Source organism: Pogona vitticeps, chromosome 1 (genome assembly GCF_051106095.1).
Source record: "Pogona vitticeps strain Pit_001003342236 chromosome 1, PviZW2.1, whole genome shotgun sequence".
Taxonomy (NCBI): domain Eukaryota; kingdom Metazoa; phylum Chordata; class Lepidosauria; order Squamata; family Agamidae; genus Pogona; species Pogona vitticeps.
In genome coordinates, this window is record NC_135783.1 from 189,080,125 (window position 1) to 189,100,127 (window position 20,003).

Genomic DNA, 20,003 nt, shown 5'->3' on the forward strand with positions numbered 1-20,003 from the left:
CATGTCTTCTTGTACCCACAGTAGCACTCATTCTGACCAACAATAGAGAGATATCTGGTTGATTATTTAGCTGTTCTGGAACATAATATGCTGACTGACCTTTATATATGCAGATGTTTAGTTACTTCTCTGAGAAGAAAATAACTTAGTGGGGAGAAAGGACTGAATTCTTAATGTAGCTGAGCATTTTGGCTTAAAAATTACCAAATCAGGTAAGTATTACTAACTTGGATGGCATTGCTAATTTAATCCATAACAACATGGAGGTTAATGGGGATTTGGAGAAGAAAGGTGTTTAAAAAAAAAAAACTAGACTACTCTGCAAAGTCATCTACAGAGAACTGCCTCAGCTTGACCTTACAAATGTTCTGGAAGCACAGATTATGTTTATTTAAGCACACTGCTAATTGAGTTTTATAGAACACAATGTTTCAGTTTATTTGGTTCAAAGATTTTAATAGGTGCACTCATTTTATGTATGTTATTACATTGGTTATAAGCTGCCATTTAGTAAATACCTAAATAGGTTGACTAAAGCTTTTTAAAAGAATGGATGAAAGAGGATGATAAACCTGTGGCAATGTGGTTGGATAAGGAAGTTAGACTTTTATATCTTAGTTTTGTCATCCAAGATTACTTTGGAACTCAAAGGACATGGTAGAGTTTTTTGGGGGTTTTTTGGGTGTGTGTGTGTGGTTTTTTAATGAGTAATCTAAATGAATGTAAACGAAGTAAAACACTGGCAGCTTTAGATCAAAGGCAGAAAGAAAGCAGGGAAGTTTCTTAACTAAATCTCTGAGGGACCAACCAGAGTTTATTCAAATAATCAGAACAAAAGTTACATAATTTCACATCTTGATTTTCCCCTCTGAATTTAGCTTGAACAGAAGAACCCAGTGTGAGTGGCAAGCTATTGTAATTAATGGGTTAATATGGTATCAGGCAGAGGGCTAATGTTTTTGACATTACGGCAGCCTCTCTAGTACCTTGTGAAAACTTTCCCGATAAGTCTTGAGCCAAAGAGGAAATGCCATCAAAGGGACTCTGAACACTTTGATGGGCCCAAGAGACACAGTCCTTAAACAGTTATTCAGTTTCTCACTGATTGGTAATTCAGAAGAAGCAGCAGGTTAATACTTTCTCTCAAAGAAGAATGAATTAGAGATGGGTGACTTAAGATTAATTTCAAAAGCAATCAGCTGGGAATTGGACTTCAGAGAACTCTGGTTATTGAAGAGAGGAAGAAAGGGACTGGAGGATGCTGATTCCCATTGTGTCCAGAAATGGATAACATGTTATCCCTCTCATTAAAGAGAAGGCTAAGGCTTGTGTTTCAAGTTTACCAAATCACCTTTCTGTTGTGGTTCAAGGAGAAACTAAAACAAATACCGATCAATAATGTTTTGTCTCCTGAACATATTGGGGTGGTTGTCTTGATGAGTACAGATAGAAAAGAAATTCACACAAATTCTTTTTTTTAAATTAAATTTTCCCATACATGGTCCACAGGATTTCTACTGCAAGGGGTTGCGTTTCAGCTTCCTGTTCTGGGGAGGAAACTGTATACAACAGACTGTCTCTCTCTCTCTCTCTCTCTCTCTCTCTCTCTCTCTCTCTCTCTGTGTGTGTGTGTGTGTGTGTGTGTGTGTTCCCTTATGTGGACTTTTACTCAGTTGAATGGGCAAAGCTAAAACTGCATTGCCCCCCAACCCTGGAATAAAGAGGTGAGACAGATAATATGGGTTAAAACATGGGCCACACTTTATTGACTGAAAATTCAAATCAGCCATCCTTTGGCAAAAAGAGGGGGCCTGCTGTAGTGCGGAAACAGGTAAATCACAGAGGTATCAAAAAACCCTTAATCAACAAATGGGAGAGTCCCCGGCCCCAGGTTCTCCCAGTCTTAAAGACAGCAGGAACCCAGCCAGCCGCTAATAAACACCCGCAGACCTCAAGCCATCTTTAGTTGATGACTGTTGGTCCGGAAGTGGCCCCGCGCATCTTCCCCCCCATCATGGTAATTGCACGATCTGCAGTGCTGGGAGATCCGGTGCACTGCTAGCTCACCTGATCTTACAGTGGGACTCACCAGAAAATACCTGTTTTTAATACACTACCCGCCCATGTGACTGGAATGTCCACCCAAATTGCCAACGCCCTGTTCCAGTGTGGGATAGGTGAAAAATCCCCCCCATCCAAAGGCCAATTAGGATGAAGGTCAAAAATTCCTATCCGGTCCCATAGGTGACCAGAAAGCTCACACTAGAATTAGGATGGGTGAGTGGGTGCCCGAAAAAGAAGAGGGTGGCTTGAGGACGAATGCCCCTTAAGAAACCTGACATTGCCCCTCGCTCTTTAGACCTCTCAAGAGACCCTCAAGGTCTCGTGTTATCCGGGGGTGGGAGGCAAAGAGCCGGCTGTGCTGCGCGAAGCCTTTCTGTCTTTGCAGTGGGCGCAGCGTTTGAAAAATGTACATAAACATTTCAGTCAATCAGTAAAATGTATAAAATTGCATATATTAGAAAAAGTTATTTGAAAAGGATGATTGTTCATAGGCCTTCATTGTTTAGTTCTGATCACTATTGTCATCTTCTTCTTCATCATCAGCACCTCCATCATCCATCATAACAATTGATTCTTAGCTCATCGCAGAAATTGCTTAGTAATCAATCAGTAAAATGTACCAAGGAGTTGTGTTTCTTTTTCTAAAGGCTGAAGAGTCGTACCTGTGATAAATCTGTATATAAAATGAGCTATGCTTTAAAACTGAATAATTCAAAACAGAAGCTCAGTAAAACATCAGGCAAACATTTTAGCAAAGGAGTCACATTGCCATATATGTTCCTTTGTAAGCCATTTAGAGTAGTGGTTTGCCTCTAGATGGGTGGGATACAAGTCTAATATAAAGTCTTATATGTTTGAGGAAATTTATTTCATCCATGAAGTAGTTCCACTGTTAAGGGTCTCACAACCATCAAAGGTCTTGCCTAGACTGCCATCTTCTAATCTGTAGCAGCAGTAATTAAATAAGGGCCCTTTTCCACTCACCTTTCTGTGAGAATTTGCTGTCCTCCATCTACCTGAGTTTTACAGCACAGATAGCTCTGAAACAGGGAGGGGAACCTGAGGCCCTACAGATAGTAATCCACTACAGCTCCCATCATCCCCAAACATTGGCTAGGCTAGATAAAGCTGTTGGATCTACAGTCCAACAACTGCTCTTATCAGTCAATGGAACTCTGTATTGGTCAGAAGTAGAGATGGGCATAAATCAGAAAAGTATTGATTCATTTTAATTCGTAATTCATCAAGTTTGACAAATCACAAATTATGAATTTATGATTTTTTTCCCTGACAAATTGACCTGGCTTGGGGAATCCCAATCTTCACCAGACTTGGAGGGATTGTAGAGGAGAGTCAAAGGAAGCTTCCCCATAATATCCAGGTGCCTTGGGGGCTATTTTATAGCCAAATAAATCTATAGCCAGAAGCTGCTGGAGATATTTCAGCAATGATAAACTACAGTACCTGTTCCTAGTGCCAAATAGTAACTCACATTGGAATTCTATTCTTGTTCATCTATGAGTAAGCAGTATGGAACTCAGTGGGGCTCACTTCTGAGCAAACATGTACACAATTGCGCTTTTAAGGCCTTTAAGGCATGAGTTGGTACACTATGAAGGATACCTGCAGGGGCTCATTCACGCACAGCAACTCTAGTTTACTCCAGTACACTTATATACCAATAGGATTCTGGCCATTGTACCTTTAGAAGTCTAAAAAGTGAAGCAAATCCTGTTTAAAACAGTTGAGCTTAGAATGAGGTCCAAAATATACTATAGGAACCTAGGCCAAAAAAAAAAAAAAAAAAAAAAAAAAAAAAGTCTATACTCAAGATGCATTTCAGCTAAATTCAGCTAAATTTCTTAGGGAAAATATTCTGTAAGATAGTCATCAGAATGGGAACAGCCTTCTGCTATCTGCTTCACCTCGGAAAGACATAATGGAAAAGAGTGTCAAAAAGCACAGGCAAGTTGATAATAGAAGCAAGCACTTCAAGTTAATATTCTCCAAACAGTCAAGGGCAAAAGAGAAAGAATTGTTACTTTTGGCAAGAATAAAGTCTACCCATAATTCCTTGTAGCTCTCCTCCTCTAACAGGTCTACATGCAATTTCTAAACAAACATTATCGCCATCTATCACTATTCCTTACTATCTCTAACCTGTCATCTCTGGACAACAAGTTTATCCCAATTTACAATATGCTGAACTTTACTTTCCCAGGTACTAAACTATGGAACACTGAAGAAATATAAAAAGCCAAAGCCAAGATTAAACCAAAGGATTTATCCTTCCATTTTCATACCAGGAAGCTTTAAAACAGTCAATAGGAGTGTGGTGAAATAAAAACTGTAAAACATGCTTGCTTCATTTTTATGGTTACCTCATGTATGCTTCATACATCCAAGCCCAGTTAATAAAACTAAATGGTCTGATTTAAAGCCCCAGTTTAAGCACAGGATCAGTATGGGTTTGAGGCCTAACCTCCATATATTCGTGTCTGAAATGGATGCCTGTAAGAAAATTGAGGTGCCCTAGCACTAGCCTATGGGAGCTGCGCAGCAGGAGACATATCTGTCACTAAGATACCATAGGATGCAGTGTGTGTGGATATTTCCTTCATTGCAACTTTGAAATATAACCATACAGTGGGGTCTCTACTTAAGAACGTCCCTACTTAAGAACAATCCAACTTAAGAACAGCTCCATTTGCTAAATTTTGCTCCTACTTGAGAACAGAAATCCAAGATAAGAACAGGAAAAAAACCTTTCCTGCTCTTTTTTTAACCTTAGGTCATCTTAGGTTAAAAAAAAATTCTCCCCCTAGTGGTAGAGTACGTATTAACCAGCTTTGCATTAGTTCCTATGGGAACTAATGCTTCAATGTACGAACGCACCTCTACATAACAAAAAAACAGCCAGAACGGATTAATTGGTTTTCAGTTCATTCCTATGGGAAATTTTGCTTCAACTTAAGAACGCTTCAACTTAAGAACACCATTCCAAAACGGATTAAGTTCTTAAGTAGAGGTTCCACTGTAGTTTCTATGGACGGAAAAGAGCAGATACGGATTAAATGGTTTTCAATGCATTCCTATGGGAAATGCAGATTCAACATAAGAACTTTTCAACTTGAGAACCACCTTCCAATACAGATTAAGTTCTTAAGTAGAGACCCCACTGTATATATTAGAATTTGGTCATTGTATAAAGATAGCCAGTGTAAAGGTAAAGGTAAAGGTTCCCCTTGACAATTTTTGTCCAGTCGTGTCTGACTCTAGGGGGCGGCGCTCATCCCGCTCTTCAAGCCATAGAGCCAGCGTTTTTGTCCGAAGACAATCTTTCCGTGGTCACATGGCCAGTGTGATTTAAACACGGAACGCTGTTTACCTTCCCACCGAGGTGGTCCCTATTTATCTACTCGCATTTGCATGCTTTCGAACCGCTAGGTTGGCGGGAGCTGGGACAAGCGACGGGTGCTCATTCCGTTGCGTGGATTCGATCTTACGACTGCCGGATCTTCTGACCCTGCAGCACAGGCTTCAGCGGTTTAGCCCACAGCGCCACCACGTCCCTTCCCAGTGTAACGTCCCCACAATTCCTCGGAATTGCATTACACTGGCTATCTCTATATAATGACCAAATCCTAATTCATATGGTTATATTTCAAAGTTTCAATGAGGGAAATCTCCACATGTGTCTACTGCCAGTTGACCTCAAAAAAGCGACTGCTGTAGGCATGTGAAGTTGACAACAGCCTTGGAAATGCTGGCTCCAGAATTCCCATTGGAATTGCTCCTGAGACAAAAGGTAGGCACTTCAAGTCAAGGATTTCATGGCTACTTTCTAAAGACAAACAAACACATAGGGGAGGGCAGGGGTAGAGAAGAAGGGAACTCACATCCCAAACATGATTTCCAGTCCATTTTACAGGGACAATTCAAAATGCCAGGATCTCCCAATAAAGCCTCAAATGGCCCAATATTATCTTTTTCCAAATAAACCATCTTGCCAAGAGAGGTGCCATTGGTGCAGACAAGAGACAGGGCATTTTTAGAAGTAGTGCTTTGGGTGTAGAACCCCCCAAAAATGGTTGGATCGTATTTTTCTCTCCTGTGTTTGAACTGGACAGTTTTTATTTTGTACTTTGCTTTCACTGGGCTAATTTTAATGCTCTCTTGTATAAATTATATGGCCTGAAACAGTGGTCTCTACTGGAGTCTCCTTTGGGGGCTGAAGGTGGTATCTCAATTTTTATATAAATGAGTCAAATAAAGAAACAAGGAATATATGTTGGAAAAATTAAAGAAGAGAGGGGAAAGACAAAATACTGTGGCATTTTAAAGATATATTTCAATACAAGCTTATGGGGATCAAATCTTCAGACATCAGGGGTCTTCTTTATGCCTCTGAAGAAGTGAATTTTGATTCACTAAAGCTTATAATGGAATAAATTTGTTAGTTTTGAAAGTATTTAAATTTTTCTTCTTTCTTCCCCCCCCCCCTTTCTCCTCTTTAAATTTGCTGACATGGTGAGATAGACTGACATACCAATCTCTTCAGAAGCGTTATTTCATGCAGAAAAACATTGCATTTGAATGTTGTGCAAAACACCATATAACATCTGTGCTAACACCTTGGCATTGAAGTCCTGTATGGCTGATGGTCCATGCTGAACTCCTTTTGCAAAGAAAAAAACGTGTGAGTGACTTAATGCTTCTGTTATCTGCTGGCAGACCAGTGTCCATCAGTAACGATCAAAGTGGCCAGCTTCTGTGCAGCAGCACTAGTCTGCAGGCGAGAAATGGTGCCTTAATCCTGTAGATATATACATGTATGTATGCATATATGAATATGTACGAACTGGGGGTAGGGGGTATGCTCCTAACAATTATTTGTGGAATTTGTTTCCCTAAGAGTCTGCAGCACATAATGTATATTATAGCTGTATTGATTCTGTTTATTCTTGTGCGGTTGTTCTGTGTTATTTACATCTGATCTGCTGATCATAAGAAAGTATTATTATGTTGCGCAAAACACAATGTTTTTAATGCAAAACCCTTTTTCACACAAATCCAAGTGTGTTTTGGAAATGTTTCTGCTTCATCTTTGGAAAATGCGTATATAGTTACCCATGCCAAGCAGCAAATGAAAAAGAAGAACTACTCCATAAAGCAGAGGTTCCTCAACCATGGGTCTCTGGCCATATTGGACTCTAAGTCCCAGAATCCATGACCATTGGCCAGATTGGCTGTGCCTTACAGGGTTAAAGATTGAGAACCACTATTGCAGGGAAAGCCCAAAGGGTTCAGTAAATGGAAAAAAAAGAGTACATATATGGTACGCAATAAAGAGACTCAGTGGAGCCAGAAATCAGGGCAATATGCTGAAAATTGCCAAGATTGAGGAAAGAAATATTAGGCAGTCAATGGGGGTGTTGAACCTGGAGTCCTCAGATAGAAACATGTCCACTTCTAGTCTCTCTCTCTCTCTCTCTCTCTCTCTCTCTCTCTCTCTCTCTCTCTCTCTCTCTCTCTCTCTCTCTCTCTCTGTGTGTGTGTGTGTGTGTGTGTGTGTGTGTGTGTGTGTGTGTGAGAGAGAGAGAGAGAGAGAGAGAGAGAGAGATGCTAGGACATATTTTCTGAGCCAAAAAGTTTAACCACTGGGAGATCTTTATATGAAAAGGAGCACAGCAGGAAAGAACCTTTTTAAAAGGTGTTGCAAATGTTGAAAGGATTATAACAAGAAAGGGATCCTGGCTATAAGTCGGAGCATATTAGAAAGTTAAAAAGTAGTGAATGAGTGAAGTCGAAGGAATATGGCACTGAGGGGAAAATTATGTAGGCAATCGCCTTGCATCTCTTGAAAAATGCAAGATGGGCTTTGCAAGAGCCTGACCTTACAAACCCAGGAGGAAGCAATTTGGGAAGGCATATCAGGAGATTGTGGAGAGCTTGCCTTGCTTAGGGCATGGTACCAGATGCCAGGAATGCAGCATGACACAAAATTAAAAAGAGTTTCTGTGCAGGTGTGGGCCAGATCATATCCTGCACATCCCTGTCCCTTAACTGGGAAAACTCTGTCCCTGTTTTGGCATACCTCATCCAAGTTCCAGAGATCATAGCCATACTTGTTGTCTTTCCAGCCCCCTCCCTCAAAGCTTCTACATGTCCACGAGCCTTCTCTGTGGCAGCTCCCAGGCTATGGAACGCTCTCCTTTGGGAGATCAGGATGGCCCCCTCCCTGTTATCCTTCTGAAAAAAGCTGAAGACCCATCTCTTTAGGCAGGCTTTTTAACAATTATAACTGAATCCCTGAACCCCATTTTAGCAGCTAATTGTAATCTTTTTTCATGTTTTCATGTTTTAATCTTTTAATTTTATTTTAAACCATATATTGCTTAATTTGTCTTTTAATATTTAATTTATTGTGTTTTTAAATTATGTGAATTTTAATGTTGTGAGCCGCTTTGGGTCCCTTGTTGGGAGAAATGTGGCATATAAATAAGACTAATAAATAAATAAAAGAAATAAATAAATTGCAGTGCAGTGTTTCTATACCTTCATTATTAGAAAAGACACAAAATACTGCTAGCTAGCTGCAACTATATAGGTAACTAACAGCTGGCTGGACAGCTCAGTGGCCTATGGCTGCAGAGGCAGAGGTTGGGAGTTTGATTCCCCATTGTGGCTTCTGAGATAAGAGACAGTCAGTTGTAGCCGTGGGCAAGCTGCACAGTCCTAGGATGTCCCCAGAAGAAGGAAAAGGTAAACCAGTTCAGTGTCTTCTGTACCTTGAAAACCCTGGAAAAGGTTGTCATAAATTGAAATTGACTTGACAGCACACAGAATGTACATTGGGAACTAAAGTTACAGTTACACTACAAAACAAGTTAAGTTGTCCTGTATTAAATCAAATTTGTAATGTAGCTTAGTTGTACTCTGGTTGTTGGAAAAAAATTAATTAGAAGCAATTTATACATTCAAACTCTGAGTAACTCTTACCAAAAATAATGGGACTTCTCAGCAAAGCATGTAAGTAATTAACAAATCACAAAAACCATTTCTTCAATGAAATGTGAGTTTTTCGGCAGGTTGTTAAGCAAAGGCTAAATGGTTACCTATCAGAACTGCTATCGGATTAGATGTCCTGTGTTGGCAAAGGTTCAGATTAGATTATTCTTGAGACTGCTCAAAACCTCTTGTGCTGCATGTCATTTAAAGTCCTAGGATGCGAAGGAAGCTACAGAAGATGAAACAAATAATACTAAAATGGAATTACACACAACATCCACTGCCACCCATGGCAAAGGACTGTGTCAAAACACCATACAGAACCTCGTGTTGCATCTGTGTGAAATCTGCCTCGCAATGAGATATAGTTTCTTCATGAAGAAAAAGCAAAGAGAATCGCTTAGGTATTGAACTATATCTAAGTGGAAAGTGTTGCCTGCAGGCTCTCTGTGGGAAAGCAGTTCCGTTTAGCACAATTGCAAGGCACGTGTTTGCCCCAAGTCAAGGAGCAGTGCGGCACTGGGGCAAAACCCCACCTGTTCCATGGCAGGGAGCCCATGAACCAACTCAATAAAACCTGTCTGCCTGCATTTGGCTCTCGACTGCACAGAGCTTTGGCTGAGGCAAGACATGCAGGAAAACATCCTACCGTTCTTTGTAAGCCCCAAGACACCAAGCAAATACACTTGGATACGGAGGGTTACACAACCGACTAAAGCTAGTGTCTGCAAGGGCTTGTTAGAAGAAAGCAGTCCTGCCAGCACAAGAATCCTTGAATGCTTCCATTTAACATTATGGTTGTGAGGGCTGTTGTCAGACAAGCTTGTTTCTCAAAAACCTTTCCACCATATGTCAACATCAGTGATCTTTCTACACTTGCTCAGTAAAATCAATATTATAACAAGGCCAGCTCTTTTTCCCCACATAGAAGTGCAGGCAAGGAGTGCAGGGAGAAAAGGAAAGTGTCCCATAATATGCTGTTCTGCTCACTGGAGACTTGGCAAGGCCCAGCCTCTAGATAGGTCCTTGAGGAAACCTCTGGTTATCATTAATGTAAATGTAATATATTGAAATTCAGTTTGTTAACCGAAGAATGGTTTGGTTTTACTCCTGGGGCAAAGAAGAGAGTGATACATACTCCTTCAGTCCAAAATACATTAAAAAATTGAAATTGGAATCTGGAGCCTCAGTTGGTTTTTCCTAGAACCCAAAACATTAACCTTTTTATTCAGGCAGACTTTGGTCAATTGACTGCTTACTGAAACATTTGGTACCTGGGTGCTGTTCTTTTTAAATTATTATTATCCCATTTTTAAATTCCTTTTAGTTTAGTAGTATTTTAATATCATAAATTTTCTAATTGTATTTATTCCTATAACTCTGAGGATTTTTTTAATATGTAGTATCGCCCCCCTTCTTTTTTCTTATCTTTTACTATTTCAGTCTGTCATGAGCTACCTTGAGTCTCAGTGTTGGGAGCAAGGTATGTAATAAATCACGTAAGTAAATAAATAATATTCAAGATTCTGCACCCCATCCCCCCCCCATATGATGTTCACTTTACCAACTAGTACTGACTTTGCTTTGTGTTCTTCCCAGGATAAGAAAGATAGGGCGTAGTGATGCCCTTCTGAGCCAGGAAAGCCATTCAGTCAGCCCTGAGCCAGATGATTGCTTAGATCAGGCTGATCGAAGTTTGGCTACTATTGTGATGTGTGTGACAAGCCACTCCCCATCCCAGGCTCTTTGCTGAGCAGTGGGATGGGAGAAGCAATCACTGGTTTCCAGAGCAAAACAGAAAGACCCCACACTAGAGATGGATGTGTCATACAGCTTTGTACAATGCTGTTAGTGTGGCACCATAGGTGCCATGCTGGCTCATCTCCCACCCCACTGGCTGGCTGGGCCACTCACTGCGCTCTGTGTGCCTCCAGGGTCTTTCATCTCTTGCGGTGCTCCAATCCAGGCAGAAGCCCAGCCAACCCTTCCCTGCCTCCTTAGGCAGCCAATCATTCTGACAAGGAGGCAAGATGGGGAGTCTCCCCATGCAGCTAATGAGTGGCTGGCTAACTGAGGAGGCAGGGAAGGGCTGGCTGGCTCCTGCTCAGATTGAAGCACTGCTGGAGAAGAAAGACCTGGCAGCACACAGTCTGGTGATCATGCTGACCTCCCGGGGGTCCTGATGGACCAGCTCGGCATCTGTGGTGCTGTGCTGACAGCTTTGTTTGAAGCTGTACAGAGAATGAAGCACCCATCTCTAGCTCACACCCATGACTGGGCAGTAAGAAGTAACTTTTTACCACCCACTTCAAGTTTTCCCTTTCCAAAGTGAACACCTATAGCTCTGTTATACAAAGCTATGGTACTACAAGCCACTCTCTCATCCTTGGGCCTATCCAGACTGGCCATTTTGGGTGTGGGGTGGATCAAGCTGCTAAGAGGCTGTTGAGGTGTGGGGAAGTGATGTGCCACTTGACACACTTCTCCCTTTCTCACAGCAAATGATGTCTTGTAGCCCAATCAACTATCAATGACACACTTTCCCTGACCTTCTGTGGAGAGATAGGGGGAAAGGGTGCTCTTCTCCCATGCTACAGATCCATAGAAAGCAATGTTTACAGCAGCAATAACAGCCCAGGACAGCTGCAAGAACACTGAGTTGAAGGTTGGGCAACCAAAAGGGACGTAACCCTCCTTTCCTACTCTGCTTTCCTTCTCAGCTGGGCTTCTGCTGAGGATGTGCTGTCTTAATCATCACCACCATCATCATCATAGAAATGCATCAAGTCCAGCCCCTGTCGAGGAGACACAGTGGGGAATCAAACTCCCAACCTCTGGCTCTGCAGTCAGATGCATAAGCCACTGCTCTATCCAGTGACAGTGAAGCCCATGGTGTCAACACAGCCTCCTTCCCTGCCATTTCTCTCAGATTTCATTCAGTTGGCGACTGTTCTTTTTGTTTGTTTGTTTGTTTAAAAAAGTTAGTGGCATGCTGAAATGGCAGTACATCAGCCTGGCATGGCTCTAGAATTTCAGTGCATCAGTTAGAAAAATATTAAAAATAAAGGAGGGGTTTTCTCCATCTTCTATTTTAATGCCACAACCTACCTAATACATCACAGATTGTTTCCTTAGTTAATGCTGCCCCCACAGTCATTTTAGTGAAAGTACCTGTCATAAAGGCCAAACAAAGAGCTATTTTGCATCTCAATGAATTGTACTGAAAAGATTGCATGCCCTACCCTGTGCCAGTTTTGTTTGGGACAGCTCTTAAAGGGGAAAGATGCATTGTTCTAAGTAGGTACGCAAGTGGATGAGGTCTTTTCTTTCATGCTAAAGAGTGCCATCAGGGTTCCATACATCATAACTAGAGATGGGGGTATTTGTACACTCTTTGACCTCATCCTGCCAGGAGTGGCTTGCAGACCGTGAGCTCCGGAGTGATAGGAAGGGAGCATGGAGCCCGCGTCAACAGCAGAATATGAGTGGACAGTCCGGCCCCAGGGAACTGGACCCTTGTTATGTCCACCTGTGTGGGGGTATTCGTATTCTAATCATAACTATATGCCAGCGTGGACAGGCAAGAGAGAAGTGCACATAGCACCGAGCCATCTGCTGTCACTTTTTCCATACTAGCAGTGATGGATCCAAGCAGAAGACTTTCCTGTACATTTGAATGTTCTACATTTAGCAAGAACTCAGATTTTCCAGAGAGTTATCCTTTATGGATACAGCCTTTATACATATAAACAAGAACCTCTCTTTTTCAGACCGTTTGCTGCTTGTGTGGAGAAAGCTACAACAAAGGCAGCAAGGATGGGCATTCCACTCTAAATGTGTTGATGATGTTTGTTTAAATAATGCCTAAACATAGCTTCTCTCATCACAGTACACTATTTTTTTTAAACTCCCGTTCCAGACAGCAAACAAATTGCTTCAATGGGAGCATAAACTACTTTGGCAATTATTAGGGATGTCTGGAGGACACCCAGATTGAGTAGAGTGCAGTGGATAGAGTGGTGAACTAGGACTCAGGAGGCCTGGGTTCAAATCGTTGCTCAGCCATGGAAACTCATTGGGGGTGCAGAACTGCTAAAACCATTCCTTAAATATCTCACGGAAGCTCTATCAGACTCACTGTAAGTCAGTTGAACTTGATAGCACCTAACTATGGGGATGGCTAAGAATGTCACTTACTCCATCTTTTTTTATCTAATCATTTTCTAAGTTCTGAACATTTTTTCATATATTGCATGGCAGGAAATCCCTTTTAGATTAAACAAATTGGAGGAGGATTTTTCTCTCCAGGTCGAGGACGTTGAGTGCTTAGGTCTCACAAGTCCAGCTTTGAATCCTCTGTGTATTTGCTCTCATTTGTGATGCCAAATCAGGGTTGCCACCAGCTCTTCTGAGAGGCGTCTCAGCTTTAACAATGACATAGCAGGCAGGTACAAAATGGTCCTCTTGATGCTAGACCCAGCTATGCTTACTGGTCACATGACTCACTTCTGGGTTTTGACACGGAAAGAAACAATGGCTGAAATCCTGTTTGTGGCATAAGCCAACTCATAATGTTTGGTCCATTTGCCCCTGGTAAACAAACCATTCCTGCAATGAATCTGAGGGGCATACTTGCACTCCGGCTGGGTGTGTGTATACACGGACATCCCCATCCCAAGAATCACAGTGGGGATACTTTGTTTACCAGGAAGGAATGGATTGAATGTTATGATTTGGCTTATGTTGTGAACAAGATTTTAGCAAATGGGTGTCTACCTGCCCTTTTTCTTTGTCTGAGTTTCACACACACTTTATTTATTTATTTATTTATTTATTTTATTTATATCCCGCCTATCTAGTCGCAAAGGACTACTCTAGGCGGCTTACAACAGGGAAGAATACAATAAAAATAGAACAACAGATTACAAAACAGATAAAAGTAAAAACAATAAAAGATAAGAAAATCAGAAGTAATCTGGTGAGAAGGCCTGCCGAAACATCCAGGTCTTTAGTAGATTCTTAAAAGTGCCCAGCGAGGGAGCTCCGCGAATACCAGGAGGTAAATTATTCCACAGGTGAGGAGCGACCGCCGAGAAGGCCCTATTTCTTGTTTTCTCTTTCCGGGCCTCCCTCGGCGTTAGGCTCCTCAGCCTCACCTCCTGGCTCGCCCGTGTGACCCGGGTAGAACTTGGTGGGAGAAGGCGTTCCGCCAGATATCGAGGCCCTAAACCGTTTAGGGCTTTATACGTAAGCATTAGCACTTTGAAGTCAATGCGGAACTTGATGGGCAGCCAATGCAATGCGGCCAGAGTGGGCTAAATATGTTGGAATTTTTTCACTCCACTGAGTAATCTGGCCGCCGCATTCTGCACCACCTGTAATTTCCGCAGCTACCTCAAAGGAAGCCCCACGTAGAGCGCATTACAGTGGTCTAATCTCGAGATTACGAGCGCGTGTACTAAGGTGGTGAGCGCCCCCACCTCCAGGTAGGGCCGCAGCTGGGCTATCCGCCTGAGATGAAAAAAGGCGGTGCGGACCACCGACGCCACCTGTGACTCCATGGAGAGCACCGGGTCCAGATGGATCCCCAAGCTGCGTACCCCATCCTTTGCGGGGAGGGTCACCCCCCCAAAAGAGAGGGAGTTTCCCAAATCCCGGACTGTGGGGGGGGCCCACCCTCAGTACTTCCGTCTTGTCCGGGTTCAGCCTAAGTCCGTTCTCCTGCATCCATTCCAGTATAGTCTCCAGGCAGCGCTGGAGGCACAGGACGGCTTCTCCTGAAGTTGGCAAAAAGGAGATGTAGAGCTGCGTGTCGTCCGCATACTGGTGACACGAAGCCCCACACCTCCTGATGACCCCACCCAGCGGCCTCATATAGATGTTAAATAGCATTGGGGAGATAATCGACTCCTGTGGAACCCCACAATTGAGGCTCCACGGGGCCGAGACTCTCTCCCCAAGCTGAACTCTCTGGGGACGGTCCTCCAAGAAGGAGCGGAGCCAGGACAATGCCAGGCCACCTATTCCCAGCTCGGAGAGCCTCCCCAGGAGGATACCGTGGTCAATGGTATCAAAGGCCGCTGAGATGTCGAGGAGGACCAGCAGGGACACTTTGCCCCTATCGGCCTCCCTCAGTAGGTCATCGTACAGGGCGACCAAAGCCGTTTCTGTGCCATAGCGGGGCCTGAAGCCCGACTGGAATGGGTCCAGGGCATCTGTTTCTTCCAGGAGCGCCTGAAGCTGGTCGGCCACTACCCTCTCGACTACCTTGCTAAGGAAGGAAACATTGGCGACGGGCCTGTAATTGCCAATTTCGTCCGCCGCCAAACTAGGTTTCTTCCTGATGGGCCTAATGAGTGTGTCCTTCAGGGCAGATGGAAATCTGCCCTCAAGGAGAGACCCATTTATAATAGCCGTGGCCCATTCCGTTGTTAACGGCCTGGCTGCCTTGATTAGCCAGGCCGGGCAAGGGTCCAAAGAGGAGGTGGTGGCACGACAGCGGTCAAGCGCCCTGGAGACAGTGTCAGGCGTAACAGGCTGAAAGGTGTCCAAGATCACCGGGCAAGACGGAGCGCTGGACATCTCAGCTCGACTCACTGTACTCAAAAAAGGAGAGAGGTCCCGGCGGATGGCCTCCACTTTTGATTTAAAAAATGCTGCAAATTGGTCCGGCGAGAAACTAGGGGGAGGCCCATCGCCCGGACCAACTCCGGAGAGGTCGCGTACTATACGGAATAACTCCGCCTGCTGGTTGGACGCCTCGCTTATCCGGTTAGCGAGGTATGATCTAGTAGCAGCCTTTACCTTAGCTAGATAAAGGTTAGTAGCGACCCTGACAGCTATCTTATTAAAATCCGTCGGGGCCCTTCTCCATCTGCGCTCTAGCCGTCTCCTGACCCGCTTCCTCGCCCGGAGGTCCCGGTTAAACCAGGGAGCCGGGCGATCTCTGCGGCGGAGAGGGCGTTTAGGTGCGATCATGTCAGCAGCCCTAGTCGCAGCGGCAAACCAGCCATCTACCAGAGCCTCGACAGGAGCGCCAGCCAGGTCAACCGTAACACCTCTCATGGCATCCTGGAATCCAACAGGATCCAGTAGCCTTCGAGGGCGGACCATAACAATAGATCCCTGCTCCCTGCGGGGGGGGGGGAGAGCCATTTTAATGGTACACTTTATTAGGTGGTGATCCGACCATGACAAGGGTACCGACTCAAGGTCAGTCACCATCGGACCACTCTCACTCCCATTGGTAGAAAAAACCAGGTCTAGTGTATGACCCCCCACGTGAGTGGGGCCGTTGACATGTTGGGACATGTTCAAGAAGGCCATGGTCTCCAAGAACTCAAGAGCTGGACCAGAGGTCTCCGCCCCCGCATGCACGTTGAAATCCCCCAGCACCAAAAGGTTCGGGGAACCCAACAGTGCCACGGAGACGAAGTCCACCAGCTCCGGTAGGGAGGTGGCTGGGTCGCGGGGAGCACGGTAGCCCAGCAAGATCCCAATACCATCCCTGGCCCCGATAGACACGTGGAGGGCCTCCAGACCCGGCTTTATCACCGAGGAGCGCCTAGTGACCTCCAAGCTGGACTTATGGACAATGGCTACTCCCCCCCCGACCCTCCAGTCTACCCTGGTGTTGGACAGCATAACCGGGCGGACAGATGAGAGCTAGAGGGGGACCCCCCTCTCCGCCAATCCAAGTTTCGGTTATGCAAGCCAGGTCTGTATCCTCCTCCAGTATAAGGTCTTGAATTACCTGGGCCTTATTGGATACAGACCTGGCGTTCAACAACACCAGGCGTAGAGTGGAAGGCTGGCTGGTCTGGCTACCTCGATGCTGGGGGCTGGTCTCCGTCTCAGAACAAGGAACAGCCATTAAACATCTGTCCCTAGTTCTTCTAACACGAGCAGAGACGGAGCCAACGCCATATCTCCCCCTACCCGTAATCACAGAAATGTTCTGGGGCCCCTCGCTGGGAAGGCAGGCCTTCCAAACCATATCAAAGGAGAAGAAAAAAGAAGGAAAAAAAATACAAACAATCAATTAACCCACAATAAATAACTTATACAATTATAAAATAAATAAAAGTAATCTAACAGAAAATAATAACAGTATCAATTAATCAAACATTTAAAGAAAGAAAAAAAAAGAAAAAAAAAACACAGTACAAACAATCAATTAACCCACAATAAATAACTTATACAATTATAAAATAAATAAAGGTAATCTAACAAAAAATAATAACAATATCAATTGATCAAACATTTAAAGAAAAAAAAAATCACAATATAGCTACAGAATTCCCCCAGAAGTTATCCCCCACTTATAGCCAGAAGTTGTTTTACTCTGCCAATTGATTTTGTCCCTTTAGATGGAACTGAAGACCCTTTAGATGGAACTGAAGTCCGTGACGTTTCATTAACAGGGCAGGAGTCCCAAGTCACAAGAACGGGCTCAGAGGTCTCAATATGGTCACAGGACAGGGTCAAAAGCACTAGCAGGCAAGCTGTAAAAAGTTTGGACCCTGCCATTTCCCCCCTTAGAGAACCAATTGGGGGGAAATCAGTTGGAAACAAGCAGGCTGAGGGAGAGAGGCAGGCGAGGGAAGAAGGAGCTGGAGGGGGAATCTCCAACATGGCGCCCGCGTTCCCACGCTCCGGCGACCTCCCAGCTCCCCCTGATGTTTGCAGGATCCTGCGCCCTCTCGACTGCCCCCAAGTCCAGCAATCCGTCCAGCCGAGCCTCCGAGGTCCCCAGACTCCAAAAGGTGCCCCGTTCCTCCACCAACTCCACCGGGGCAGGACACCTCCCAGGCAAACAAGGGACCCCCAAGCTCCTCCAGGCAGCCGCTCACCAACCCGGCGTCCTGCGCTCCGAGCTCCGCGCTCGCCCGTAGCGGCGTCCGTCCGCAGCACCAGCTGCCCAGGGCCGAGATCTCTCCAGCGCATCCAGCGCGGCAAGGCTCGGGGCAGGGCGTCCGTCACCAGCCCGCAGGTCTTCTCCCCTCCGACAATCGTCTCCACACCAGCCCGACACTTTCCCAAGCCTCCAAGCCCAGCGGGAAGCCGGAGGAGCTCTCTCCCTGCTCCTGCTCCAACTCCGACCCCCGCTTGCGAGCTCTCGGTCAGGAACGCGGCTCCTGCTTCTCGTCAGCAGCGTATGTGTGGGGGTAAGCGAGAGGGAAATAGAAGGAAATAAACAAAAATAATAAAAATAAAAATAAAAGAGAGAGAAAAGAGTGTTGGGGAAGAAAAAAAAAAGAGAGAGAGAGAGAGAAAGAAGACCAAGAGGCGAGCCGAGGCAGCGGAGGAACGCGCTAGCCGTCCGCCATCGGCGCCATCTTAGCTCCGATGCATGCCAATTTGGCATTGGAAAGATGAACGAAAATGGCCAACGCTTACTGGAGTTTTGCTGTTATTATGGTCTTTGCGTGAGCAACACATTCTTTAATACGAAGCTGCAACACAGAGTTTCCTGGAGACATCCAAGATCCAAGCATTGGCATCAGCTCGATTTGATCCTCACTAGACGTTCTAGCCTTTCTAGTGTTACGATCACACGCAGCTACCAGAGTGCTGATTGCGATACTGATCACTCCCTGGTGTGTAGTAGAGTAAAACTGCGAACAAAGAAATTGTATCACACGAAAATGGAAGGAAGACCACGTATTGACATCAGCAAGACTCGCGATCAAAGAAAAGTGAAGGAATTTGCCCAAGCACTTGAGGAAACCCTTCCAGGTCCAGCTAATGTAAATGCACCCGAACGATGGGAACACTTCAAGACCGCTGTGTATAACACCGCCTTGTCCACCTTTGGCAAGAAGACCAGAAAGATGGCTGACTGGTTCGAAGCCCATTCGGAGGAGTTAATGCCAGCCATCGAGGATAAGAGAAGAGCTCTAACAGCATACAAAACCTGTCCTAGCGAGTACAACCTGCAAGCTCTTCGAGCTGCTCGTAGTCAAGTCCAACAGGCTGCCAGGAGATGCTCCAATGATTATTGGCTTCAGCTCTGCTCTCAGATACAGATAGCAGCGGACACAGGTAACATCAAAGGAATGTATGATGGTATCAAGCAGGCCTTAGGTCCACTACAGAAGAAATCTGCTCCCTTGAAGTCTGCTACAGGTGTGATCATCCAGGACCGAGCACAGCAGATGGAACGCTGGGTGCAGCACTACTCTGAGCTATATTCCAGAGAGAATGTAGTAACCGAAGAAGCATTAAATAACATTGAGTGTCTGCCCGTCTTGGAAGAGCTGGACAGTGAACCAACCCTAGCAGAAATAACTGCGGCCTTGGATTCCGTCGCCCCCGGCAAGGCACCTGGAAGGGACAACATCCCTGTTGAAGTGCTGAAATGCGGTAAGAAGATCATCACCACCGAACTGTATGAAATCTTTTGCCTCTGCTGGAGGGAAGGTGGAGTACCACAGGACATGAAGGATGCAAACATCATCACATTGTACAAGAACAAAGGAGACAGGGGCGACTGCAATAACTACCGTGGCATCTCTCTTCTTAGCGTTGTAGGGAAGCTGCTTGCCCGTGTGGTGCTGAAGAGGCTCCAGATGCTTGCAGACAGAGTCTATCCAGAATCACAGTGTGGATTTCGAGCTAATAGATCCACCACTGACATGGTATTCTCCCTCCGACAGTTGCAGGAGAAATGCAGGGAACAACAACAGCCACTCTTAGTGGCCTTCATAGACCTTACAAAAGCATTTGACTTGGTTAGCAGGGATGGCCTTTTTAAAATACTTCCCAAGATTGGATGCCCACCTCGTCTCCTTAACATCATCAGATCCTTCCATGAGGGAATGAAAGGCACTGTAGTTTTTGACGGCTCAACATCAGATCCCTTTGACATCCGAAGTGGAGTGAAACAGGGCTGTGTCCTCGCATCAACCCTTTTTGGGATCTTTTTT

The 20,003-nt window shown here is 44.8% G+C and overlaps 1 long non-coding RNA gene across 1 annotated transcript in view; it reads left to right on the forward strand.

The window, feature by feature from the left end:
* The first annotated feature begins 2,887 nt into the window (after nucleotides 1-2,887).
* LOC144589182 (uncharacterized) overlaps nucleotides 2,888-20,003 on the forward strand; it is a 420,115-nt gene continuing 402,999 nt past the window's right edge. Inside the window, exon 1 of the long non-coding RNA XR_013545139.1 lies at nucleotides 2,888-4,855. This is a non-coding gene — a long non-coding RNA (uncharacterized LOC144589182). The remainder of the gene's footprint in view (nucleotides 4,856-20,003) is intronic.